A 27,986-nucleotide genomic window follows, 5' to 3' on the forward strand; every position below is an offset into this window, starting at 1 on the left:
TATTTTTCAGTTGATTTTTAAATCTAATTTTTACCTTTAAGATATCATCTTTCTTTCCTGACCTCTTCTTTCTTCTGCCAAGCCTAGTTCAATCCTGTAGTTGTCTTCTCCTTCCCCACTTTACTGTATCAAAGCAGATATTTATTCCTAGTGCTCAATAACTGTAGTAGGAACAGTTCACTTCTGATTTGTAAACTTGATTGGACTTCAGTGATGAAAACAGAAGTCCACATTATTTTTTTATCTTATATGATAAACATCCAAAAACTGTGAGAGACAAGAAAAGTAAGTGAATATTTTAACTGATCTTTTTTTTTTTATTATTTTATTTGCTTTATTTTAGGGAAAAGCACATTATTTGAACTTGGGAATGTCTGCCTACTAAATGCAAAAGAGAAGTATTTTTTCACCTTAAACTCATGTATATTTTTCCCCATATTTTTTTTTATGAAAGAATTTTAGTAGCTGCATTAATAAGAATGCTTACTATAACAAAATAAGAATAATTCAGATCCAAAGTCAAATAATGAAAGACCTCTTGCACTGTAATGTATTTTTTCTGTACTGTTTTTAATTTTCATCCTTTTAAATACTTACTACTGTTTATGGCTTCAAAAAGCATGAGAAAATCTCATGTGCTCTTTCAGAATGTGATAGTGAAAAAAATTCTTGGAATAATAATGCAATTCAATTTCATTTCCAAAAGTATACAACAATTTTTGTATCTTCTCTGTTTCTCTGTTTTACAAAGAGTCTTGAGGGAAAGTAAGCAAAAATGTTGTTTGATTATGTTTTGTTTAAGAATATCCCACTGAGGAAAATGTTATGTTTCTTGCTCCTTTTCTGACCACCACCCATCACCAAACCAGAGCCAAAACCAAAATCTAAGTAATGCTGTGGTGCTGGGTTTTTATTAATAGGTAAACAGACCCCATCCATATGACATCTATTTAAATATACTACTAACACCTGTTGCATTCTCTTTAGTAAAAGGAATGCTTTCTTGATTTCATTTTCATAATCCCCCAAAAGCTCTTGCCTTCAAATTAAGTTCTTATATTTCTAATTCTTACATTTTATATGGCATCCAAATTAGTTGTATACCTGTAAGTTTCACAGTGCATTCACTCTGACACATTCTCAGAAATAAATTTTTGCTTACTTATTTATTCATGTCTATATTTTCTACATTTTTGTTAGACATTAATGTAAAATACTACATGATATCTTTTTATCCTGAAACTAAGAATAAATATATGAATGTATATGTATATTTCAGCAACTTCAACTCTCTCACCTGAATTATTTTCCAAATTTGGCAAATTAAACTTTAACTCTTGGTAATATTTTCAAGTATTTCAGATATACTTGCTATATGAACAAATAAAGAAAATTATTATGGAGAGAAAAAATGTTTCTGCTTTACAAGAATTTTGTTCTTGAGTGTTTATTTTTCTTGCAAAAGCAAGAAATGTTTGGGTATTCAGTGATGCCTTCAGAGGTTACGCATCCTGAAGCATATTAAATGTATTTCTTTAAAAAAATATACATTGTGAAAATTATGTTATTCATTTTAGAGAAATTGTTTGCATGATAACCATACAATAGATCTTTTATTTTTCAAGGTGTGTCATTTCCAGGCAACAGTGTTATGTTGAGTCTTTGTTGACATTCTAATGTTGAAGAGCTAATCTAGTTGTAATACGTGATTACATGAGCCCTAGGTAGAGTGGAGTTGGTGGACTCTAGGGGTGGACTTCACTGTGCAGGAACCTCCCAAATTCTCATGCCCTGATGACCTTCAACCAGTCATGCACCATGGCTGTTCTTGGGAACTTGCTCACAGATGCAGCTGCCGTACTCTTCAGGTTGGTAACTATTTATTCTCATGACCCGTTGACCTTTGGGCCTTCATGCGTTATGAGTATCCATGGGAACTTGGTAGAGCTGTTACCCTCACACAACATTTGGACTAGAAGGTGTCGACCAGTTCAATGTCTTCAACACCAAATATTGATTTGCCTTTCAAAACAGAATTATGTGACAATGATAGGTTTAATTTTATCATATTTAACATGTTGATTATAGAAGATGAACTTAAGGCAATCCACATTCTAAAAGTTTTGTGTTTTCTTAAGCAACTTTGAATATCCCTGCTTACCTTCTGAATAAAGGAATTAGCTTGCAGTTTGGAAGAAGTAAGACTCAGCAGCAAACTACCATGAATAAAATATTTAAAAAAATTATCATTTGCTTGCTTTCTAATTTTTCACCCATCTTAGTGAATATTATGACATGGGGAATAAGACGTGCTACACTTTCAATAAACTTTTGTGTAGAGATATTACTTCTTGGAAATGTTTACATTTAAGACTGTTGAGAAAATAACAAAACTTTTTTTTTACAGAAATTCTGAGAGGTATACCATTTCCACTCTCTATAGGGAAGTAGTTATAAGATCTATACTTTTCACCAAGTGTTTATACTATCTGCAAATTGTTGTAGATTATGTTAGTCATCTCCATTTCATTGCTCATTTTCACTCCAACAGCATTAATTATAAACCACAATATCTATGCACTGAAACTATGGTAAGGCAAATAGGGTTATTGACCCCAATATGTAGACTTGAACCTTACTGTTTCTCCACTCCCACTTGCAGAAAAGGTTTTGGATGTTAACAATTGCTATGTTTCTTTAATCTAGTTATTATGGAATGTATAAATTTAAGCTGCCCTTTATGGCCTGGATGCTGTCTCACCCAATCTAATGCTATTACCAACAGATATGTTTTATTTGCCATTAGCAAAAAAATAGTGAGGTCTGAATCTGAAAAAAACATTATGTGAAATATTCATGATAGAAAAAGCATCGCGTACATTATTTTTAATTCCATTGGTGTTGTTGCATTTCCTATCACTGTAGTATTTCATATAGAATATGAAGGGAATATATCCTTGTTGTCCTGATCCTGTCTTCAATTCCTCTGAGAAGCAAAAAACATTCAGGTGCTGATGTCTGAGGAATTCAGTCCATCAATGCTTTTCATTGTGAGCGGCAACATGTAAAAGGCAGTATTAGGAGGAATGGGATGTGAGGATGGAGAAAAATGGAGTAAGAAGAGCTGTACAGTTGGGATCCACAGCCTAAAGCCAGTGGGCATAAATTCACCAGCTCCAGTACAGTTATGACGAATGACGCCAAGGGGGATTTTCTGGTTTCATTCTTAGGCTGTATCAGTGGAGGTGAAAGTGGTTGAAAAAATTCAGATACTGTATGTTTTTGTGGTTATCCTTCAATTTCCTTTTTCTCTTAATATTTTTTCTTTAGTATTAAACTTATTCCCCAAATTTAAATCACAATGGTTTAAACGTTGAGGAGAATAAATTTGTCCAAGAAGCCTTAAGAGACCATTTTCATAAATATTTTACATGTCAGCCATCATAATGTATGGCTAACAGGTGGCCATTACATGTCTGAAATATTCCATTTTTAATACCTGTTTATTACTTTCTGATAGAACCCTAATCAACCTTCTGTTATTCAAACACTTTTTCTGGTCTGTCATTTAAATACTTTAAAATTCAGTTGATGTTGCTGAAGGTCATTACTGCAGGAAGAACTCAAACAGAGACAAAAATTTTCAGTAAAAAAGTAGTTGAGCTCCTCTAATCTATAATTATACTCTCACTCCTAGTATTTTGAAAAACGTTTAAACCCATAAAACAAAACCTTCTTAATAACTGTTTCAATGATGTGTTAACAGTCAATAGCTGCCAAGTGGGAAAACTGTGAAAGTGATCAGACTTTGTGTCTCAGGCCTAACAAAGCTTCAAAGGCTAACCACATTATTGAAGTGATGAGGTGTTTAGACTTTAAAGCAGTACTCACAGCCTTCACTGTCAGTCTCTGCATTAGATTTCTAATGGACCTTTCTGTAAAAAAGGACTGTGAGGAAGCCAGGTCTAAAAAAAGATGTGTAAGGGAGAAGTAGGTAAGGGAGAGATCAAAATATAAGTGGTTTAATCAGAAATATGTGGACTACTGGTTAATTTTGATATGAAGCATGGAGACTGATGATTAATACCAAAGAAAGTAAGAAGACTGTAGGGACATTTGGCAGTAAAGCATCGTTTTGTAAATTCTGAGGATGTAGCACATCAATTATTGCATTTAATTGTTGCTACTCTGGCAGCTCTTAACATAAAACAAGTTCATCAGGAGCTTTGCCAGATAACCTCTGGCTCTGTACATAGATTCTTGAACAACATGTATAAATTATACTTCATGCATAACCCTGTCAGTGAAACACAAACCGTACAACTCCATAGCTACTGCTTGCTGAATTGGTAGACATTTTCACTGCCAATTTGGGGAATTATAAAATTCCGATAAAGGTTAGTTCCATGTCAAAGATGTTAAGTTAAAAGCTCCCTTATACTACATCTCAAGGAAGATTTTGCATGAAGGAAAACTTCAGACAAGATTTGAAATAAATCTAGGGGCTTTTTCTAAGTTAGACAATTCAGAAATATGATGTTTCCAGTTCTCAGGGTTTTTTCTCTGTTGTTCTCCATGTCATTCCACACACAGCTGGTTTAAGAGTAATTTACTGAGCAATCACTACTGTGCCAAAAGGGTGGGGATTGCATACCTGAGGTAATATTAGATTATAGCTCTTTTGTTATTAACTGTAACAAAAGAAGCAAATTACTCAGGACAGGCTAAAAACCTCATCAGATATAATTCAGCTTCACTCAGTGTTTCAACCATTTTAACTGTGGAAAAAGCAGAGTGAAGTAGCCAATACCGGTCTGCAAGTAACTGCAGTGAGTCTTCTAGTAATCAAAAAAAGTTCTAGAGCTCAATTCAGTACCTGTTCTTTACACTACTTCTGTGTCCTGTGATACGTCCAAAAATTACAAAAGAGTTTGTGAAACAATACAAGTTAATCTATAAAATTGTCATAGGAACCTTAAAACCGGTATGAATGAAGAAAGAAGGGAAATGTCTGGCTAGGGAAGCACCAGAAGGAACAGAAGGCAGGAAAAGGGCTGTGAGCAGGTCAGGTCCCAATAGCATATTGAATGGGAGGTCACCAAGATGCTGGCACATCTATGTGCTGCTTCTCAGGACACCCAGCTCTGAAAATAAGAGCCTAAGGAAAAGGCAAGCCTAAAGCAAGGAAAAGCGTAAGCTGACACTAAACAGATTCAAGCCATTAGAAGGTGATGTAAGGAAGACAGGGGACAGGGTAGGAGCCAAAATACATTTAGGTAAGTGGACAAAGGACAGTGAGTAAATCCTGTTGACTCCCTGACCGGGGCAGATGGAGATACAAAAAAACGTAATCACAGTCAGCCCATGCAAGGGTACAAAAGGCAGACCTAAAGCTAGCACAGGGTTGCACACCTAAGCAAGACCCAGAAAACAGCAGGCGGACTCAACAGCTGTCCCCCCTGCAGTCACAAGGAAACCTGAGCATACTTGCTGGGGTTGGTCTTGGTGCCTGCACCATGGACAGTCATCTTCGATGCTTGTGAGAATGTGAGTGTGACAGTGCAACTGAGTGCATGAAATCAGTTTTGTTTCAGTGTTTCTATAAAATAAAATTACCTTCACATTCCATCAGGTCTCACTGAGTTGTTGCTAGTCCCATACAGTGATACGGCTAGTCCTGCCTTCTTAAGCTTACTTGATCTCTCTACTGTCTCTTACTGTCCAAAGTCTTCCATAAAGAGGAAAGTAAAAGAAAGTTTGCATATTTGTCCATTTCCAGTTTCTGAAGTGAAAGAGGTGCTTATAGAGCACAATTCTCAGCAGTGTCTGTAAATGGCATCACATCTAGGATGACCTCCACAGTATTTTCTAGACCATGGAAGACTGTGTAGTTGAATTTTCAGTGAGAAGACGACAAATGCAAAGAGCAGTGTCTACTAGACTTTTTTCCTAATTTCTGCCATGTCACCCAGGAAAGCTAGCTCATGTTTGATACTCTGGTGAAAATTTTGTGCAAAAAGCCTGGTTGCATTTTGTGAGCATGTGTGCTTATTAATTTAAAATAAATTATGCATCATAGGCTCTATCTCCTGTTCCTATCTTTGCTTTTTGCTTTCTGCAGCCTTTCCTGACTTTCCAGACTCCTTGACATCCCAGTCTTTCATTTTCCCCAGCCTTGCTAACAGTTCTGTTCCTCTAGAAATACTGAGTTAAAGATGTCAAGCAAATTAAAGAGAAGAGCAAAACTTTACTGAAAACTTATAATGCAAAACAAAACTGAGAACAGCTCACCTTTGCAGAGCACTAATTACAAATATTGCACTTGCTAGGATCAGCTGTGAGCATCAGTAATATTTACAACAGCTCATGCTCCTTCTGCAGCAAGGACTGTGTGTTTTCAAACCAGTTCCTACATGATTGCAAAATATACATTATTCAATTGGGTGTTCACATTTTCCCTTCCAAGATTATATCCTTTTTCTTTGCAGTCACCCATTCTATCACAAACCTCCTCCAGTTTGCTCTCTCTGTCTTAGCTATAGTGTATAGTACACGTAGCACTTTGGCTTCTCTCATAGTGGCTGAGACTTCACCAAGCAAATAGGAGAGACTATTGTTCTCTCCAGTATATGATTACTGTACTGCCTCCCTCTCTTTCAGACAGGTTCACTGCTCCTGTAGCAGTCCGGTGTGGGGACATGGCAAATATAAATTGCAGAGCACAATCAATCTCAGAGCGGTTAGCATCCTAACTCTCTGTCAGGATCAGCTCACATCTGAGGTGTAATTCAGGTTGACATTTGGTGGCAGTGAATAAAGCTCTTTGGTGTCAGGATGGTCAAGAGACAGAGTCTGAAATAAAAATAAAAGGAGTTCTTAAGTGTCTTTGAATACTCATATGAGTGGTTTGAATACCAGGATGAAAAGGTCATTCTGAGTAATGGTTCTGGCTCAGAGAACATGGTGGTGGGTGAAGAAAGGCCCAACTCTGAGAAGTGGTTCTGGGAAAGGGGAAGATAGCATGGGCCAGCATCTCCCTGCAGGTTCTGGGCTTAGAAAATGGAAGAGGAACAAGCAAGACAGGAAAAAGATGGTTACTGGCTGCAGAATGTGCTACCAGGGAAAGCATGCTAATGCAAGAAATCTGTCTACTCAATCATCACACATTTTCCTAGACAAATTTTACGCAGTTGGCTACTTTTCCCATGTGACTTCAGCAGTTTTGATGTAGTTCAGTAAATCTGGAATTATCATAACATCTGACCATAGCCTCCATTTCAATCCTTAATGATTATATTAATTATTTTACAATCAGCTTAACCACAAACATTTCTTGACTGATCTGATAGCAGGAATACTTACTCACACTCAACAGAATAGGGTTTTAATACGTATAAAATACAGAGCCATGAGCAGGAATCAGTCTATTTCAGCCACTACTTTGGCACTTCACTCATTCCCCCTGCCCATCCCACCCCAACCCCCTCCACCTCCCTTTTCGTTCAGATCAGAATCAAGCTCTGAGCCAACTCCTAAATTGTACAAAGGACAGCTGTGCCCTTATTATTCTGAAGATGTGTCTGTATACTGGTTGTAAGAAGCATGGTCCAAAAGAGGAGCTAGACTTACAGTGGAGCCAGGAACCTTAAAGATTTCAAACACATTCTACTTTCAACTAAATAAATGTTTGATATACTTAACTCTGTAATTTATAGACACCCCCCCACCATGATCTTCAAACAATTACTATAAATAAAACTTGATGAGACATAACATATGGATATGTTATAGAAATGTGTTTTATTGGGCTTCTCAGGTTTCTTGATTGGCACTTTTCTGAAACTTCTTGCTTGTGACTGTCCACACACCAAACCACTGAACACCTTCCAGCAGTTCTGCGCTAAGTACATTTTCTTTATTATCCTGCTCTGAGATGCAAATGTAGAATTATCCGCCCACAGTTTTCCTATCCACTCTTTTTACAGACAGACATTTTCAGGGTTTGAATACTGGGATTCAGGAATATCAGAAAGATATTGTCAACACTTGAGAAAAAGATATACCAAGTTGTTGTCTGGTTTTATTTTTTATACTTTCTAAAGCTCATTGTTCAGGATTTCTCAGGATGGTGGTTTTTTTTAGTGGTCTTTTGTTCTGTGTGCTTCAAGTCTGAACTTTTGTGCATACTGTCTGAAGAAAGAAATTATTTTTACATGGAGACGTTAAATGTAGTTCTTCTAAACTGTTTGGAAAGCACACAGACATATGAAAAATAGTATTCTTATTATACACAAATACCTGAAATATATCCAATAATGAAAAAAAATAATACAAAACCCATCGATCTGATTTCAATTTCTGATATATATAATCAATACATATGCATATTTATGACTCTATCTACAGGATGAGTATATAATATAACTAATATGAACTTTACATTTAATAAAATGTGCTATGTATTATACACGTATGATACAATGTGGTTTTTTACACATACACACAACTGTAATGCTATAACAATGTCAATAATACTACAGATCCTCAAAGTCAAATTGGGATATAAAGAATAATTGGGAAAACATTACCAGAAATACCAGTTTTCATCATGGTCTTTGCACATCTGAGTTTGAATTTCTAATAAATGTTCTTCATTCATTCTAGGATGACCACACATGAAACAAAATTATATGGCTGCCTGGCTTATCATATTCCTTCTGCAAAATTAATTCCAGAATTTAGGTAATTTCTTCCAGAATTTGCAGTAGGATATTTGGAAAGTCTGCAATGTTTTAAATCCCAATTTTATCTCAATTTCCACTATGATATTAACAAATACTACCTTAGAATAATCATCATATTTAATGCTTTCAGTATTTTTTTCTGAATGCAAGAGTAAAAGCCACATTTTAAAATACATGAAAAGTCAGATATGAAAATCATAGCTTAGACTTCAAGCTAAAATAATAAGTCACAGTGAAGATTTGAAATTTCAAGAAGTGAACTTCTTTTCAAAAGAAAGTAGACAAAAGAAGATTCAGGAATTGTGATTTTTTTCTGGAGTCATCTGCTATTGAAAAGAGTGCGATAAAAGTTATTTTTTCCTGCTAGTTAACCGCAAAGATTTAATAATCACGTCTGGGTTTTTTTCCATGAAGAATGAATGCTTGGTCCAGATCGTACTGATATTAGTTGAAATATTTCTCACGAGTTTTAGTTTAGGTTGCTGAACTAGCATAATATTTTTAATGGATCCAAACAAAAAAATATGAAACGTCCAGCTTGTTACCTGAGCTAAATGTCTTTCATTCAATGACAGACTAATTTTTATAAATTTTATGTTACTTGTCATAGATATACATGTATATATATGAAAGAAAATGTTTAATCCAACCTTAATGAACTCTTCTGAGCTGTATTCTGGCTCTATAAGAAACGTGCTAAGTTACCTTTTTCCCCAGCCCAACAGAGGAATAAAGCATGACAAGGGCTGTAACACACTGGTAAATCAATCTGTCAGGATTAAAATATTGCTGCATCAATCATTAATTAGCCAGTTTCAGCATGGCACGTTATCCTTTTGAATGGTAAATGTTGTTAGCAAGTTAACCAATACATTATTAGATTATTTATTTTCACTTATTCAGTTTAGGTCTCCCATTTGTTATTTCATAATCCCTTGGGTATGAGAGGAATTTAAACCTAATTGTGGCTTACTTAGTTTGTTTATAGAGCTAACACTTTTCACTTCTGTCTCCCTATGTTACCTGTTTAAGAAATTACTGTTCTGTGAAATTGAAATTAGAAAAACAACCAGGTTTAAAAAAAATATCAAAATTATTGCCTGCAGTATGTACAACCTAAATACAGAATGAAAACCATACTTTTTCATGTATGTTTTTGTGAAAGTAAACTATTTTTATTTCTAAAGCCAAATTTTGCTATCACCCACACAACCTGTAAGCTTCATAAAGCTAATATATATATAATAAATGTCAGGATATTTTTATTTGGAATTTTTCTCTCAAGTATGTATACGATGAGAAATATGTAAATAGGCTTAAAAATGTGTAGCTAGATTGTCATTTAAGATATGAAGATGCTGATAAATTTTGTGGACAGGTAATATGTAATTCCTACTTTTTATTAATTGGCTTATAATTTCAAAATGAGCTTGCATGACTGCAGCTGCATGTTTGATTTTATCACTTGCTGTTGGCTGGTTTCTGGAAAATATCCATTTAGAGGTAAGTACTTAGCTGAATATGTATGTTTTCTGGAACCTGTGAGCACCAGTATCAATAGACATCTAATTACATGGCAATTAGTGCATATATATGCATATATAATTGTGCACTGATAGCATGCACTAATTGTGCATTATATATATATATGCATACACTTATGCATTATATATGTATTTTTATATATATCTCCATAGTGTATACATATTGTATGTGTATACTTATACCTGTATATATGGTATATATAGAGTATGTGCATGAGAAGCTATATAGAGGTGTGTGTATATATATATACACACTATATATGTAGAAAAATACATAGCTGAGTGTTTATCTGCCCTTATAATTATTTGCAGAAAACAGCATATGAGACTTTTAAATTGTAATATTTTCTTGATGAAAAGCAGTGTCATCTGTGACCTTTGTTGTTAACTTTTGTATGATTCTTTCTGAAAATGAGTTGTTCCCTCCCGGTGCAGATAAACAAGTATAAGTATCAGAATGGGAGCTAATACTATTGATTCCTAGCAGTTACAGAAGCAGCAAACACTTTACTGGTTTGTTATTTGCTATTTATTTCCATTCAAAGCAAGGGAAAGTGCTGAGCAGCATAAAATGGATCTTTATCCAGGTGCAGAAAGTCCCTTTCTATGTGTAAGCAGAAGAAATCTGCAACATGTACTGCTGTCCTCAATCCCTCTTCTAAAACTGGGAATTAAGATGCCTCACCCCTGGAAATGTTCAAGGCCAGGTTGGATGGGGCTCTGAGCAACCTGATGTATTTGAAGATGTCCCTGCTCATTGCAGGAGGTGTTGGACTAGATGACCTTTAAAAGTCCCTTCCAACCCAAACTGTTCTATGATTCTATGATTAAGTGCTATACATCAGTCTGGACCACAGCACGGAGCATAGCTGAGAGTCTGGGGCTGGTGAGAGTTTCTGCAGAGACTCGCACAGGCCGACCTGCTCTCGACGAGATCCTGGGTACTGTGGTACGCTTTTGGTGGGACACAGGGGTGGGGATAAACATACTGTCAAGACATACTCCCCTACATGTACTGGGAATTTTCTCCTGAGCTTCTTGCAGATATAGGTTAGGATCTGTCACTGTAAACAACAGATGTGACAGGAACATTTTTACTTTTGGAAGACTTCTGTTAATTCACCCATTGGGTTTAAAAACCCAGAGTCTGTTAAAATGTTACCGCTTTTAAACCTATTTTTTGATGTCTTTTCAGATTTTCTTGCTTTTTTAAAAGATTTTCTTCCTAAGGCAAACAGTAGAGGCACCTTTATTTCAGGAATACTTTTTGTAAGGGTCTGACAAGGTTCAGTCTGTCACCAACACACTGAAAAGAAAGAGGGTTTTGAAGAAAAGTATTCTTACGTGTCCTTTTTTATCTTCAGTCAGGAAGGTTTTAGCTCACGTGGCAGTATTAATGTTTTCACTGATGTAGTCTAACAAGTTTGCTAGTCTGACCAATAAACTAAACAGGCTCAAACCTAGTGTCTGGCAGCAAGGCCAGCTGGCGTGAAATGGTCTGTATCCATACAATTAAACTCTGTTAGCCTCCAAAAGAGAGTGGTGGCTGGCAAAATAATTACTGGGAATGGTCTCTTGCATGTGCTCATTCCTCAACCTTGCACAGCAGTTGTTTGGGAGAGTAATATTTGTTTCATTTAAAAGCCTGCCAGGGCTCTTCTATCAATAGATGATCAAGCTAGAGGACTCAGATCTGAGCTCTTGCTTTAGTTAATTTGCTAGTACAGACACAGCCACGGTACTGCAAAGACAGAACATAATATTACTTTTAAAGCTAACTTACAAAATAATGAGTTTTGCAAAACAATAATTTCAGTCAGTAAAAACCAGAGGTTGCTGATGGAATTGGGAGGAAGTAAACTGTTGTGTTGGTTTTAGCTGGAAAAGTTGTGTATGTATGTTTCAACACTTATATCTTTTAATAACAAACTTTAAATTCTTCCTCTGAGAGTGCTGAGTGTTGAATGTTTTACCTGAAATAATAGGCTGTTAGTATGTAGCAGGTATTTTTAGCTAAGCACTATGAAAACTTGCAAATTCTACCCGTAATTATTTTTAAAGAATCCATATTTGGATCCCATTTTGTGGTGTCTTGATTATTTCATAAAGTTCCATTCATTTTTAAAAAATATCTATTTGACAAATGTTATAAAATCAGCACTGTGTAACATATTCTTCCTGAAACAGAGCTGGGTGGCTTTCAACTTAAGTCAACTGCATAGTTGTTTCCAAAATATGAATCTGTTCCCAAAGTTTGAATTTCAGAGAAGATGTTACCCTTCAAAGAAATCAGTTATCAGACTACACTTTTTGTGGCTTTTTTTTTTTTTTTTTCAATATCCAGAATATCATTCATCAAAAAACTGTTGAAGCCGTGACTGAGCTGTTAAAGGGAATGCATCTTCCTATCCTTTATGAAAAGCATTTTGTGTCGAAGAGGTCAGTTTAAATTCCTCCAAGTGTTGCTAATGAAGCAAAACTGCTAACGATTGCACTATCTTTTTTTCTTTCAACTTCAAGAATCAGGACAGAATACAGATAAGTCAAAATGATGCCGCAGTGTGTCTGACACAATTCAGTCTGTGGTGGCAAGGATAGTTTATCTTTACTTTCATAGAGGTGACGAATTACCTTGACACTTCTGATGTGGAGAGGAGAGATTTCTTGGTTAGCATTTCTTTGAGGAAGATTCACACTTAGCCTGACAGAAGGTACCACCAGCCCTGAGTACCACTTCCATTCAAAATCTTTCCATCTTGCTGCAGTGTCCAAGTACTTTAGAGGAAGACTCAAATCCCTTTGTAAACAAAAAGAGGCATTTTCTTATTTTTTGCTTTCCAGTGATAGCTTAGTTTTGGTTTCCCCAGCTCATTTAGAGACAAAACGTTTCCTTCAATAAAACTATGGCCTTGAATTCCAGTCATTTCTCCAGATGAGCTAAATATTAAAATCAAAGTTGTTCAGCAGTTGGTGCCCATTGGGTTGGATTTGTGTGAGATCCTCATCCAGCTGAGTCCTAGTTAGTGACAAGCTTTCTGAGCCTGGAGGCACCTTTTCCTACATATTCCTTTGCACAATGGTGATCATGAATCTTGATCGCTAAGTCTAGGTATACATTATATGTGAGAAGATGAAATAATCACTGTAAAGATCAGAGTTATTTTATTTTACAGGGGGTTTTGGATATCTTTAGGGGTATAAAAGTTTTAATGCTTTTTTTTCTTTTTTTCCCAGAGTCCAGTCTTTGGTTTGTTAGATATGAATTTACTTTTGTTTCTTTGGATTGAAAACCAGCAGAGGACTTCTTGCTTTCAAATATGAAGACACAAATTTTTTTCTTTTCTTTTCTGAGAGAAAGAATTTGTAGCTTTATTCTCTTTAAAATCCTTAAAAAATGTGATCGAAATTTTGTAAGGCAACAAAATCAAAGGATGTATACAGCTTTCATGCATCAGATATATATCTACCTGTGAACTAAAACTAAAGATTAATTTCACCCCTTACCTAGAAATGTTTACAGATATTACAAATCTTAATTAATACTTTTTCCTTTTGGAAAAAAGCATTTATAAATCTCCAATCCATTTCCTTTTGAAATCCTATACAAAGTACTTGGCAAGAGCCCATATGGTGACCTGGAATCTAAATTCCTGAAAGTTTTAAAGCCTATTTCTGTAACTGGATGCAAAAAGCTAAAGTAATGGAAACCGTAACTTGTACTGCCCATGAATTATTAGCATTGTAAATGATGCTATTTGATACTGTGTTGCACAGCAATCTACAGTGAATTATTGTGTGTTATTTTGTTTTCCCTGCCACCCTGTGACCATTTGCTTGGGGATTTCAGACCTCGTCTTACAGCTCTGCTGTAAATATTTGACCTCTCATTCTCTCATTTGTCTGTTTTCTCCCGCTGAGTCTTTTCCTCTTCTCATAAAAGTCAGCGTGGGAGACATCAGGACACTGAGCGATAGCCTGTCATGGCAGCTACCCAAGTTGTGCTGTGCAGCGCTGCCCCTCTGCAGGTCGCATCCTGACAGAGGATGCTGGCAGTGTTGCAGCCTCTGGGGAGAGGGGGATTTCCTCAGTGTAACTAGAAAGGACAAGGGCCCTTTTGCAGCCAGCTCTTACCAGGGAGGAACTAGTAAACAAGGCAAATGCCATAGCACCTTGCCTGGCTGGGATTAAAGGTTCACTATAAAATCTGCTCACGACACTAGCTTTCAAAATCTGTTCTCCCCAGATGAAAAAAGTACACCACTTCCAGCCTTTAAGGAATATTAAAAATCTTTCATTTCCCCCATGCATTCACCTCTGTTGCATTGCAGGATGTTTTGACCTTTAACAATAAGATTATGAAAACAATAGGCCAATAGCCTAGAGGACTTCTGCAATCCATATGCATATTCATTGTGCTTTGGTTAATGAAAACAGTTGGAAAAAGAATGAAGGTGAAGGTTCAGATAGCTTGTTACCAGCTTGAGACGTTAGATCAATTTCAGGGAAAATATGATATGCAGTAAATGACTCAAAGAAGGATACAGAACTATACAGCTATTTGCAAGGGCATTTTCATTATTACAGCACATAGGTTAGGTCACAGATCTGGTAGCTATAACAAATAAGAATTCATAGTACACATAGGGAAAAGAACACCACAAAACAAAGCAAAAAACCCGCCTTCCAGAAACAAACAAAAAATAAATCTTTCTTTAGATATCATTTGTTGTTTAATAGCATAATTTTAGCTGAACTAGTCTGTAAATGGTCAAGACTGATTTAGCCCTACAATGGTTCTCTCTGACCCTTGTGCTGTCTGCTTAGGGGAAGACACACATGATAGCTGCTGGTGAGGGCTCCACTCTTACAAGCCCTTAGAGAACAACCTGTGACAGATAGTGCCCTAATTTAGCTAAACTGTTCGTGTGGCCAAGGTTTTACAGTTCTGTTCCAGAGCTGGATTCTGGCATATTTTGCTTATATAATGTTCTCACTGCCTCCTTCCAGACTACTTTATATTCCCAAGACCAGAGAAATTCTCTTATTTTTCCCATTACAGTGACTCCCTGGCTTGCCTTAAAATTAATGGGCCCTATGCTTTTACAATGCTTTCTTTGCTTCCCTCAGTAAATGACTAGAGATCTATATTTCTTTATGTTTCTGTAAGCTGACTCTCTTCAGTAGACTTGTTTCCCACAGCCAACACACAGGCTTGGAGCACATGATAAAACTGGTTGTCCTGACTGGTCTGTTGGATGCCTAGTCTGTTATAAATTATTATAAATTCACTTGGGCTAGCCACCAGTGAAGGCTCCTGGAAGAAGCCATTTGCTTTTAGTTTTCGTCAGGGAGTTATTCTTTACTGCTGCCGCATGGAAGCCACTTCTGTCATGCCCTGGACGAGAAGGGGAATATCAGCAGCTAAACCATTTATCTAAGTGAAGTGAGCCTCACTTCCACTTACCTGAGTAGACCAGGTGAATGTTGATGTCGGACGTACTGTATTTTATTGTAACTCCGTCAAAGTGAGCTCTTAGACACACTAATACATTTACCGTGATACTAGTGTTTTCATGATCTCCAAAGCCTTTCTAAGTCTATTTTACACAGGCTTTTATGGGAAACCTAGCTGTTAAATTGGCTGCAAGCAGACGTATGCTTTCTTCCCCAAGTATAATAGAAACACTGAAAGCTGGAAATAGAAAGTTATCCTGAATGTTCTATTACAGCATTCAGCAGAAACTTGCTTACAGCTCATGCCAAGATCTCCATACAAGTAATGCTTCAGAAAAATTGATTAAATAAGTAGTTATTACATTATGATCATGTAACAAAAATGTTGTTAAATATTTCTGCTAAATGCAAAGTTGCCTTGCATAATAAAGAGAAGTGCACATACAGACCAATTCATTTTTATGAAGCTAGGGGAAATCATTAAGATTAGAACTATGGAAGATTAGAAATCCATGGCAAATCCTGGATCTAAATGAAATGCATTTTAATATATAGCTCTTAGTGCTTTATGAATGTGGCAACAGAAATTTACATTGTGAAGAAGTTTATAAGCAAATTATATGTTTCTACATTTATCTTTATCCATACTGCAAGTTTCAGTTCATTATTGAATGGGAATCTACAATAAAGATCATGAGGTTTAATTAATCTACTTTACTGGTTATAAGCTATAAGCTGTCAAACAAGATAACAAGTAAAAGGAATTCTGTCAGTTAGTTGCATTTTTTTACAACATATTTGATAAGTTCTAGTAAATGCAAAAAAAAATAAAATAATGCTCTTCTCATACAAAATGCATTTTCCAGTGTTTTGAACTCACTTAGAAGTCATTAGCTTCAGGCAACAGACAAAAGTTGCTGAGTAGGCTTGGAAAGCAGATAGTCATTATCTATCTGGGCTTCACTCTACTATTACATTACAGTCAGCATGAAAAATAAAAAAAACATGAGGAAAAGACATTTGACCACAAGACCTGAATATTCATCGTTTTAACGCCAGCTGAGGAAATTCTGGGGGTCAGTAATCTGGAGGCACTTTTGGAGTTGCATCTCATCTTATTTCCTCCATCGGTATAGGATTTTTCATGTAGTTGTTTCTAAATTCATGGCTGATTACATCTCAGTTAGCCAGAAGAGATGCTTAAGTGGACATGCAGATATATACACAAATACTTTTAAATTCTTTTAATCTTAAATTCTTTTACTCCAGGACTGAACAGCAACCAGAGATCAGGAAAGTTAGAAAAATAAGTATCTTCAGTTGCAGAAAACTAAAGATTTCACAGCCATGCTTCAAATTTCACACATAAGAGAAGCAAATTCCATATTTTGGGAGGATAATGTTGCTGGAAGCAGCGTTCAGTGATAAAATGTGATAATGCCTTTTGGGGCACAGCCACAGTTCAACCAGGGAGAAGAAAAACAGCCAACATCTTCACTAAGCAGCTGTGGCTAAAGTGGAAAACATTAATAATGGACTTAATTTATGAACATATGGGTTACTGCATGAAGTTAGTCACAAGTTACCAGTATTCTTACTCAAAATTCCAGCAGTTTGCATGCAGTTTTTAACCTTCCCCCCGAAAAAGTTTCTCCTGGACGATCTGAAGGGGTCAAACTTAAACTACAAATTAAGAAACAGCAGCCTCTGAAGGTTTATAAAAGTCTTCAGAAAAACTCTCTATATAGAGTGTCCTCTGTCCTAGCGTTAGGAAAAAAGTGGAGTTTAGCCATCACGGTGGCTGCAGCAGGGCTGAACACAACACAGCCCGATCTGTGCCTGCACTCGCAGCTCAAACAGACCATTCTGGATGGACTGGAGGAGCAGGTCCATAACTCTGAGCAACAGCCCACAGTCTGAGTTGGACCAGCCTGCTAGCTTATGTTAAAGATCTTAAGGGTTTCTCTTATTTATATGGCGTACAATTATCCTACAGACTCAAAGATCACCTGGAGATCATTTGAGTTCATAACCCGGGTTCTTTCAGTACATGTTACAGCTGGGAAAAGTGACATCAATTTTTTCCCAGCAGGTTATTCCAAATCTGTTACATAAAGCTGATACTTCCATGGCCAAGTGTGTGAAGTGACATGTTGCTTTAAACTAGCAGAGCTGCAAAAGTGAACTGGAACACAGGTAAGAACTACAATGAACTGATTTTTTACTTTGGCCTTTGAGGTGCTGACTGTAACAGGTGGAAAAAAAGCTAGCCATCCTCAAACAAGTTTCATGTGTAAAACACAGCTTGTTCAGCCTGCTGGTTGGCAGTCCACCCACTAAAATTACTTAATGTCAGTAGAAACTAAAAAGCATAAAGCGATGCAGAGCACAGAGTTTGCTGCAGTGTGTCACTTACTGAGCAAAGTTGCCCTCCTAAGACTGGTGGCCACAGCTCCAGGCATCCAGTGGAGTGCCTCTCACAGTTATCTCTCAAGGTGAAATAGGCACAGATTTCCTGCAGAATGAGCAGCCTATTCAGACTCCAGACTTACTGCACCATGTGTGCTTCATTAATTATTATTATTCATGTTTTAATTGTTATTATTTTACAGTGCCCAAGAGGAATGTAGGGGTTTTGTCATCTGTTAAAGACACAATTAGAAGAACTAGGCTCAAAGGAGCAACAGAGGCAGATGGTATATTGGCAGTTAAATTTGTAAAACTCTTCTTTCAAGTCTTGCCAGCAAGCAAAACAGCTTTTTTTGCCTTCCCCCCCCCCCTTTTCTTTTGCTTTCAGGCAAACAGTTTATTTCAAGATGAGTTGATGCTGTAGTTGGGAGGGTGGAGAGGGACACAATTGGGTCTCTCAAGAGTTTTGACATTCAGAAAAAAATGCAAGAAACTAAAATTATTTTGACTGAGTCACAAATCATTTATTCATATGTTCTTGCCACAGAGAAACCTCCACTAGTTTTTAAACCAAATAATATGTGCCATGTGTTCAGCTTTTCTCTTCTGTCTGTCACGTTTCTAGTTAACCTTGTTAACTGGGATAGTGGAAAAACACTGGGGTAATGTAACACAGACAGTGACCTGCCAGATGACCTATGCAGATCAGATGAATAATATCAATTTCAGGGTTGACTAGGGGTGTGGATAGGACCACTACTGCTAATAAAAGCTAGGATTTGTTTTACAATCACAGCCTTCACAGCAAAGCAGTAGCCTTCTGAGGTACTGTGAGCTGATCTGAACTGCAGGTGAGAGTGCAAGTGCTCACACACCATAAAGAAAAAAAAAAGTTTACTGAAAGGGCAAATAGTAAGGCTGTCAGAGAGTTAGGATTACTTGTTTAAATGGCATTTTGGGTCAGGAAGCAGCTGGTCTTAAATAAGCAAATACTGCTTAGAAATGAGTATTGTGCTCTGTAAATATGGTGATAGACAGGAGCTAAAGGATTTAAAGACCCAGAAGATATTGTGGAGTTTTCCAGTTTTCTGCTGGTAAGATGTGTAACCTATGAACACATATTATATGTTCACAAATATTATATGAATAAAAATTGTCCCAAAAATGTATTTTTGATATAGGATAGCTTGAATTTAAGTTCCCAGCAGCAGGCCAGATTCTGCCAGTTCATGTACTCAGTTTCGCAACACCCATGTTTCCCACGTGGAGTATTTAAAGGCTTTGCTAAGCTGCATACTGAAGTGCTTTTATTCAAGGACACATTATTTAGAAATGCTTCTGTGGTCTCCACCTCTCTCTAGCACCTATAAAGAGCAAATAATTTATCCTGCACACTTTTACTGAAGCTTTGCATAAATGGGTGAAAGTGCAGCCTCCCTCGCTCTCCTGCTGCCTGCACACTGTGGAGCAGGGCCAGGCACACACATGAGAATCTTTTCTTACGAGCCTCCAGTGAGTTCACTAGACCTGGTGGTAACACGTGTCTCAGATATTTTGAGAGGAGAAGGAAAAAAAAAAAAGAATAGGAAAAAAGGGAAAGATTTATGAGTTCTGCCATAATTTCCCGCCAGTTTATAGAACAACTGAAAGCTTTCAAATATTCCATAATATGAAAAGCAATGGCTTGTTTCAGAAAAATAAATCAGTTGTGTCTTTCCCAACCAACTTATTGTTCCAGGCAATGGGAGGGATATGTGCTCTACCAGAGAGAAGAAATTGTTGCTAGTGAAGTGATTCATTTGTAAGTCCCCCCAAAAGAAACCCCAACATTATGAGTACATTACTCAGCTTTCTTTCTTCAAGAGTGAAAACCATAATTAGCTGTGCAGGGACATAACTAATTTATGTGAATTTATGTAGAAATATGACTAGGAACCTGGGTCATTACAACCTGTAGTCCCTTTGATAAATTCATCATTGTTATCTGAAAACTGGTACATTTTGTCCATATTATTTCTGTGCAAAAGTGCCCTCTGCATTGCCTTCCTGTTGTATCCATGTTAGTTTTGCTTAAATGGTTCATTTTCTTCCCCATTGTCCTGCTGTTTATAACTCTGCCAAGTTCTCAGTCCTCTTTGCTGAAGGACCTTTCTTTTTTTTAAATGTCTTAAGTATAATTAAAGGAATTATTTAGGCAGTGTGTTAATAGTGCATGACAAAGTAAAAAAAAACCCACAAAACAACAACAAAAGCAACAACAAAAAACCAAACCCAAAACAAAACAAAAAACCAAACCCAAGTTCTATCAGAATTAGTGGGCACAGTTTGATTCTGGCTTGTGTCAGGCACACAGCTCCAGGAGAGCTCCCTCCCTGACTGGATGCTCTCCAGACAGTTGTGTTAGCATTATGTTTTATGAAATCTCATATGCTGTAAAACTCTGAAGCCTGAGCATAGTGCTAGCACTGCTTCTAGCTCTGGACTCTGAAGCATGTCATACCCAAGTGCACCACTCACATCTGACACCCTTCTGTGAAGTCAGGACCCTATAGCTCAGTACCTAGGCACAGAAATCAGTGTGGGCTACCCTGCTGTGGAAAGGAAAAGCATGCATCGCATCATCAAAAGTCACATCCATACACTGTAATTTCATAATATGTCAATTTAATAGCATGGTATCAGCTGGAGACCACAAATGGTGCAGAGAAAGATTTCCCAAATTACCACAGCTTGTAGGGAAACATTTGACAGCTTGATTATAATACATTATTATAGGCTAGAGCAAGCTTCGAGATTCAGAACCCCATCCTAAATATTAAAAAAACAAAACAAACAAACTTAGATTTTTGGCAAACTTAATTTAAAGACTGAGATCTGTCACACAGAGATGAATTTTCCCAATGAATAGAACCAAATCATGAATGTAATAACAACTGTCATTTATCCCAGTTCAGTACCAGCTACTTTCCCTCTGCTGCCATTAAAGAAAAGAACACTGAATAGCTAAATATATTTGCAGCCCGAGAAGGATCAATAAAGATCTACAAATCCTCCATGGGCCTGAAGCTTTTGTTCAGAGGTGCTGTAGACAAGAGCTTCCCTTATTGTACAGAAAAGGGAAAATTTTGAATTTAAATAGTATGAATTTTTCATGTTTTTATTTCATACAATACATAAGTAATTTTCATAATAAAGCAAATAATATTTTCATATTCAAATACATTTTTTCATAATAAAAGCAAATGCAAAGGTCCAGGGGGGATAATCTGGTTACATCACCATACAAGATCAGTGAGGAAAGGTGTGCCTCCCCCCTGGATTCTGATCACCATCCCATTGGAAGGAAACCTAAAGCAGGTGTTGCTGGGGAAGACTGTGGCAGCCACTGGAGCAGAGGGAGGCAGAGAAGACATCCAGCCTTGGCCCCGAGGCATGGCTCCTCCACACAACAGACATTTACTTCCTGTGCACTTGGGTAGAGTTTGTGGAGATCTTCATCCTTACCAGTGTTTACCAGGCAGACTTCCAATGGCTGCATCTATACTGAGAAACAAACCAGCAGCAGGAAAAGATCCCTAGCTCAGAAGCCAAGAGGTACAGACAAGCTTGCGTGCACGTTGCTGACAGCTAGCTGCTTCTGTGCTTGCAATAGATTCTGAGTTTCCTTCTGGGATTTCCCTCTGGTCAGACTATTTGTTGTGGGGGGTTTTTTTGGTGGGTGTTTTTGTTTTGTTTTTTTTTGTTTGTTTGGTTGTTTGGTTTGGGTTTTTTTAGCTCAAAGTTTCTGATGTGATGTAAGAATACGTAACAGAGATGTTCCTATCGCATGAAATTGTGGGGTGGTATTGCATGAGGACCTGTGTGATGTAAGTGCATCTGGGGCAAACCCTGCTGGTTTATACAGAGTTAAACTCTGCATCTGTCTCTTGTTTCTTCCATACTGGCTTTTGGGATCAATCTCCAGAATGAACTGTTGCCAAACCATAAACTGGAATTGTCTTTGGGAGGGCTAAAACAGAGAAGCCCAAAGCAGCAAGGGAGCTAAGAACTGGCAGGGTGGATGATCACAGCTCCTGTGTCCAGGCTCGCTGCCACGCACAATAGCCATGTCCATTGTACTCGTTAGCGTGTGTGACAAACACACAGAAACATAAAATCAGGCAAGGATTTTGAGTTTCATGGTTGATACTAAAATACATGACTTCAGACTAAAATCAGAATTTCTTTAGAGATGACCTTCTTGTTAAAGCTTTGCCTATGTACAAAAAGTGATTGTTTTTCAGGGCTCAGTGGCTGAGGCTCCTCTCATCTAATTTTAGATGTACGTATTTAACCTATCCTTCTAGATTTTACATATATTCAATGAGGAAAAATAGTCACTTCAGGAGCACCATTCATTTCTAAGTGAGGCCTACTGGAGGCATACTGCATTTTGCCACAAAGGATGGAGTCAAATATTTGTTTATAATGGATCCTTTACAGTCTTCTCTTTCCTGAATTCTATGAAGCAAAAGGTTTTTATGGTATAACATCATTAAAATATTATAGTTTAAATTAGTGTTAATGTAAAACTAAAAAATATTTTCAGTCTTTTTTGTGATTTTAAGTATTTCACCAGACGTATTTCTGATAATATTGCTGATCTATACAGAATATTTAAATGCAAAGTACACAGTAATCTTTTGCAAGAAGTGCTACACACACAAAGATAAAAAAAACTCCCAAACTTCTGAAAAAAAACCCAACCTGAATTAAAAATTGATGCTTTTTTTCAATAAAATATAAGTCAGTCATTACAAAGGCAGAGGCTTATATCATCTTTGCAGCTGGTTCAAAGGATCATGACCTTTTTTAGCACTTTCATGTAAGAAACTTAAGCTTTTAAGCCTCAGGTGCCTCAAAGGTACTCATCATGGAAAAGGACTCTGGAGGAGGAAAGGGAGACCTTACTGGTGCCCCCTCTGGAGCGGACTGTCTGGTTTGACACCTGAGGGTCCATATGTGAGAGAGGGGTTGGGAATATCTTGATTAGCCCTTGAAACATACGAGACACCACAGAATCCAGATGAGAGGTACAAACCTACATGACACTGGAATGCCATAATTCTGATGAGGTTTATCAAGGCCAGGGATTTACTGCAAGGAGGTAATAAAAGAAGAACCAAATTCAAAAAAATCAGAAGACCTGATTAATAGTAAACAATCTCTTAACTACTACGAGTTCTGCAGCCAAGTGCTCCAGTAAATGCTTGACTTCTATAAGACTAGGGAGATGAGTTCACGGATGTGAGGTGCATTACCAGTGTTGCTTTAGTACCAATGTTAAGTTACCACAGTCTTTATTCTCCCTCATTTGCAACAGAAATGGGAATATAACAATTACTGGTCACCTAGCTGTGCTGCTTATGCACCCTTTTTCAGTCAAAATGTGTTGAGTTATTCAGGACTTACTTTTTAAACTGCCTAAATTAAACTAGCTCATTTTCCCCAGCCCTGGGGATCCCTAACATTCTTTACTCAAAATAAGGTTAGACATTTTAAATAGCTTCTTCAAGCATTCCAACTCATTTCACTTGAACTGTGCAAAGGAGTATTATCAGCAAAATGGCAAGAAAGTGTGTCCAACAGCTGAGGAACAGCTGGCAAGTGGTGACCCTCTCAATGGAAACAGCTGTTTGCAGAACACACCTGTTGGCGCCCCTGTTTCACTTACCCTTAAATCCTAGGAAAGTGATATGGAGATGTGTACACTGAAATGTTCAGTACCTCAGAACTAGGCAACAAACTAGTCATCTCTTTTGGGCACCTTAAGAGGTGAAACTTGTAGGAGGCAATGGTAATAGAAACAGATGGTGTGAATTAATTAATTGAGGTGTGAATTAATAAACTAGGTGTATGCCTGTCTTTCAGGTGCTATGTGCTAATCATTCAATTTAGATGAAGCAGCTAACTTATAGAGTACTGAATCAGGGAAGAAAAATCTCACCCTTCAGATGTATTAATTCTGTTATTTGTATCTGTAGATGGAAATACCCATAGATATGTAATTATGGAATATATTTTCTCTGAACTTGGACTTTCAAGAAGTTCCAAAGATATCAGAAAGAAAGGCTTTGTTTATGTCATCTCTCAGACACTCCAGCAAGAATTAAGGAGGTATTGGAGTTAAAGGTAATCTTTCACTGTTCTTGGACCTGGGTGGATAATGAACTCATAATTTCTTGGAGTCTTTGAAAGTGGAATCTTTGTTCCAGAGTCTTTTAAATTATCAGATCACATTTTTTTGTTCTTTCATCTCTGTATCCTGCAATGACATTTAAAAATATAAATGAAGAATTGTAGAGTAAGTCATTCCTGTGTCAATGTCTGTATTTCAACATGTGTACATACATTCCCTGTGGTTGGATCATATATTATAATTTTTAGAATAAAATAACAAAAAAGGTTTATATATTAAGTGTTGAAAAAAAAATTGTTAATGATTGTATATTCACCATTGTGCCTCGTAGCAAAATAACCAAAATAATTGTTTCAAGCAACAACAAAAAAAGGCGAGAGTCAATAAGTGAGTTTGTAGTCATTTATGAATTTTCAGAGTACTTATGAAACAAAGATGTAACTTACCTGAATTTTAGAAGTAAAATTAAAATGAAGGATTTTTAGAAAATATTTTTGTAATGTTGCAACAAAAAGATTAATGCAGACTTGGGATTAAAGTAAGTATAACTTTGAGCATGAGAAGGGAAATTGTCTTGCCTTTCTATGCAACATTATGTCCAGGTCTAATGCTCAGTCTTGAAGAACATTAAAATGTAATGAAAATTGAAAGGATACTCACAGTATTATTTGAGTTCAGATTAGCTTGGTTTTTCCATTCATGAAAAGGAGGCTGAAAGGCGACTTACCTGCTGGTGGAGGATAAAGACATGACAAAATACAGTTGCTGGAATTCAAAGTTACAAAAAATTAAACTTGAAATAACATGATATCTCCTAGCAGCATGGGAGTGGCAATGCAACTAAATACCAAACATCAAGGGAGAAGGTGCCCTTACCATTAGGGACTTCAGGATCAGATTTGTTATAATTTGAAGATAATTTACTTGAAAAGAAATTTGATGTCCTGTGTGATTGTGTTTGTATGAGTTTATCCATCTAGGGCAGAAAGAGAAGGGAAGAGAGGGAGGGTTGTTGGGATAGTCCCATTGCTTTTAAAATCGTGAGTTTCATCCCCTACCTTTGTGAGCATTCATGAACACCAGGGCACCTGTATAGCACTGAACATGGCAAACAACATTTTGCTTCCAGTTAGCAATTACAACTAAACATTCTTTAAATCTTAACAATGATTCCTTTCTCCATCTTTGGATGCAGAGAAGCCTACATAAATCTGCTAAGAAAAGTCAGGGGTGTTTCTCTCTGGAAAATGAAATATTGGCTGTGGTCAAAGATGAGACAATTAACAGCATAGTCCCATGCATTGAGTAGCTACAGAGAATTTTAATTTTCAAATGGTTGACAAGTGTGAAATGATTACTAATCACCAGATTTACAGTTGTGAAGGCTAAGAAGCTTTTGATTATCTTTGTTTACATCATAGATCTTGGTGAGGTCATCTGGGTACACTTCACCTGTACCTCATGTCTTGCTTCCCTCTTGACTTTGGGTGAGCACTGGTCTCTGTGCCACTGATGAGAAGCTGAGTCCATCAAGTAATAAAATTACATTTGTGAACTTGTTTGGGACATATTTCAAGTCTACTGGGTGAAACTAAATGATTTGTCGTGTTCGCTAGGTCTGGCTACAATAATTCTTAAACTCTAGGCAAGCATAAGAAAGTAAACAGTAACAGCTGGCTATACTTGTTGTTTAAGAAGAAAATTTCATAAGTCCAAATCTTCTCTTGTCGTGAATAAGTAACACTTCCTTACCACCTACTGTACCTTGTTATTTCTGCACTAGGCTTGTGCACAGCTGCTGGGAAGGAGCGATGGTAATGCCATTTCTGCTGCACCTCTTTTACAAGATTCTGTTTCTGGGAATAACCTAGTTTTTAAGGGAAAATATATATTATGGAAATTCTAATACTGATAACTTTTGAATAGAGGCGGGTTGCCTCTGAATATCTGGGAGTTACAAGAGAGACAATACAGGACTAGATGAGTCATTAATTGGGTATGGGAGGGCAATACATATGGTCCTTTCCCACACACAAGACTCACATCATGCCTTGATTCTCTAAAGAAAGCGATAGTAACTCAGATTCTTCAGCTCTGATTTCAGAAGTGGTTAATCTGGCGAGATTTGTCAGGAAATTAATGGACTGGCTGCATGGATTCTTCTAGGTCTGTAACATTCACCTTTCCTTTTCCTCAGGGTTTTTTTTTTTTTCTTTTCTGCTCCTAATAATCCCTGTCTGTGTTGATGCCCTGTCTGTCACACAGGAGTAGACAGGTCTGTTTTCAGAAAGGTGTCATATCATATGATGAAAGATGTTGGAAAGGACAGCAATGGTCTGTATGAAACAGGCAAGCCACCCTCTTGAAAATCAATACTTACCTTTCTGCTTTCCTAGCACCAGAAACCAGTATTAGAGGGAGGAAAGGAGCTGCAAATTGACAGTACAATCTGCTGTGTGTGATTACATGCAAGGGGAAAAGATCTCTGGAGATGATGAAACAAGCATCAGCTCCTCTACTGAATCCAGGATCCAAGTTTATTATTGAAAGCATTCCTTCTGCACTCAGTGAGGTTAAGATTTCACCATAACACTGAATGCCGTGCTGGCTGACCTGGTGCTGTTCTAGGAAGTATTATATTCTTACCGCATTTCTCTCCTGAGACGGGTAATAAGTTCACATCCTGAAGGAGCACCTAAATCTTTGTGCTTCTAACCTTTCAGAGCTACCCATGGCATGGGTGAGAATGTGAGGGGTTTAGCATAATGAGATACTCCATGCAGGCTCCCATCTCCATGTCATCTGTTTAATCCATCACAGTGAGACAAATGCATTAGCCATTTAGCACAACACAGCCTCTGCAAGGCGGGAATAACGAGAGACTTAACCACACCATGACCATTCCTGTGTGGCCTCAGATGGCTACTTAAGCACAAAGGGGGAGGTTTCCATATATTTTAGAGAAATTAATGCTGCAGCACTTTCAAATTTATATGCTGGGTGACCTCTCAGATCAATAAATTTATGTATAAATGAGACAAGTTTTACCAGTGAGCCAGTCCCTCTTGTCTGTTAAATCTATGTGAATGTCAGTTACAAAATATGTTGGCCACAACGTATGACCACAAGTGCATTAGCAGAACAGAAAAGATGGAGGTGGGAAAGGCTGATTTTATTTTTCCCCCTTTTTTTGTGAGGCACTTAGCGGAAACTTGTGTCTGGTGAAAACAATGCACTTAAAGGACTTTAAAAAGGTTACAGCTTAAAGTTCTGGTTGAATACCAGACCACTGAGAAGTGAAATAAGCTTCCACACTCACTGATGAAGAAACACAAGTGGCTGCTGTGAATTACTTCAGTAATTGGCCCATTTTTAAACACAGAAGCATCCTTTGATACAAAAAATAGTTGATAATAAATTATTTCTTAGTGCAGCTGAATTTTAACAAAGACTTGGCAACACAATAGTGAATTTATGTATTTATTTCATTGCTATTTACGTGAAGAGGTACTCATTAGTCTTAACCATACTGAAGTAAAAATGAGTTATGTCATCATTTTAAAGGTCTGAAGTTACACTCTGTGCTGTTAATTAGCAAAGTATTTTACCAGTAGTACTTAACTAACATTATTAGTTACCAAAGGTAGCTAACCAAAG

General features: G+C 37.1%; 1 long non-coding RNA gene across 2 annotated transcripts in view; it reads left to right on the plus strand.

Moving 5' to 3' along the window:
* Window positions 1–27,986, plus strand: part of LOC114011864 (uncharacterized) — a 67,945-nt gene that overhangs the window by 20,139 nt on the left and 19,820 nt on the right. The window contains exons 3-5 of one of the 2 annotated variants that reach the window (XR_008747129.1): window positions 344–1,868; window positions 17,835–17,938; window positions 24,175–24,577. This is a non-coding gene — a long non-coding RNA (uncharacterized LOC114011864). Of the gene's footprint in view, window positions 1–343; window positions 1,869–17,834; window positions 17,939–24,174; window positions 24,578–27,986 lie in introns of those variants that run through there. The other variant, XR_008747130.1, reaches the window with a different exon arrangement.

The sequence above is a fragment of the Falco peregrinus genome, chromosome 4 (genome assembly GCF_023634155.1).
Source record: "Falco peregrinus isolate bFalPer1 chromosome 4, bFalPer1.pri, whole genome shotgun sequence".
NCBI classification, from domain to species: Eukaryota; Metazoa; Chordata; class Aves; order Falconiformes; family Falconidae; genus Falco; species Falco peregrinus.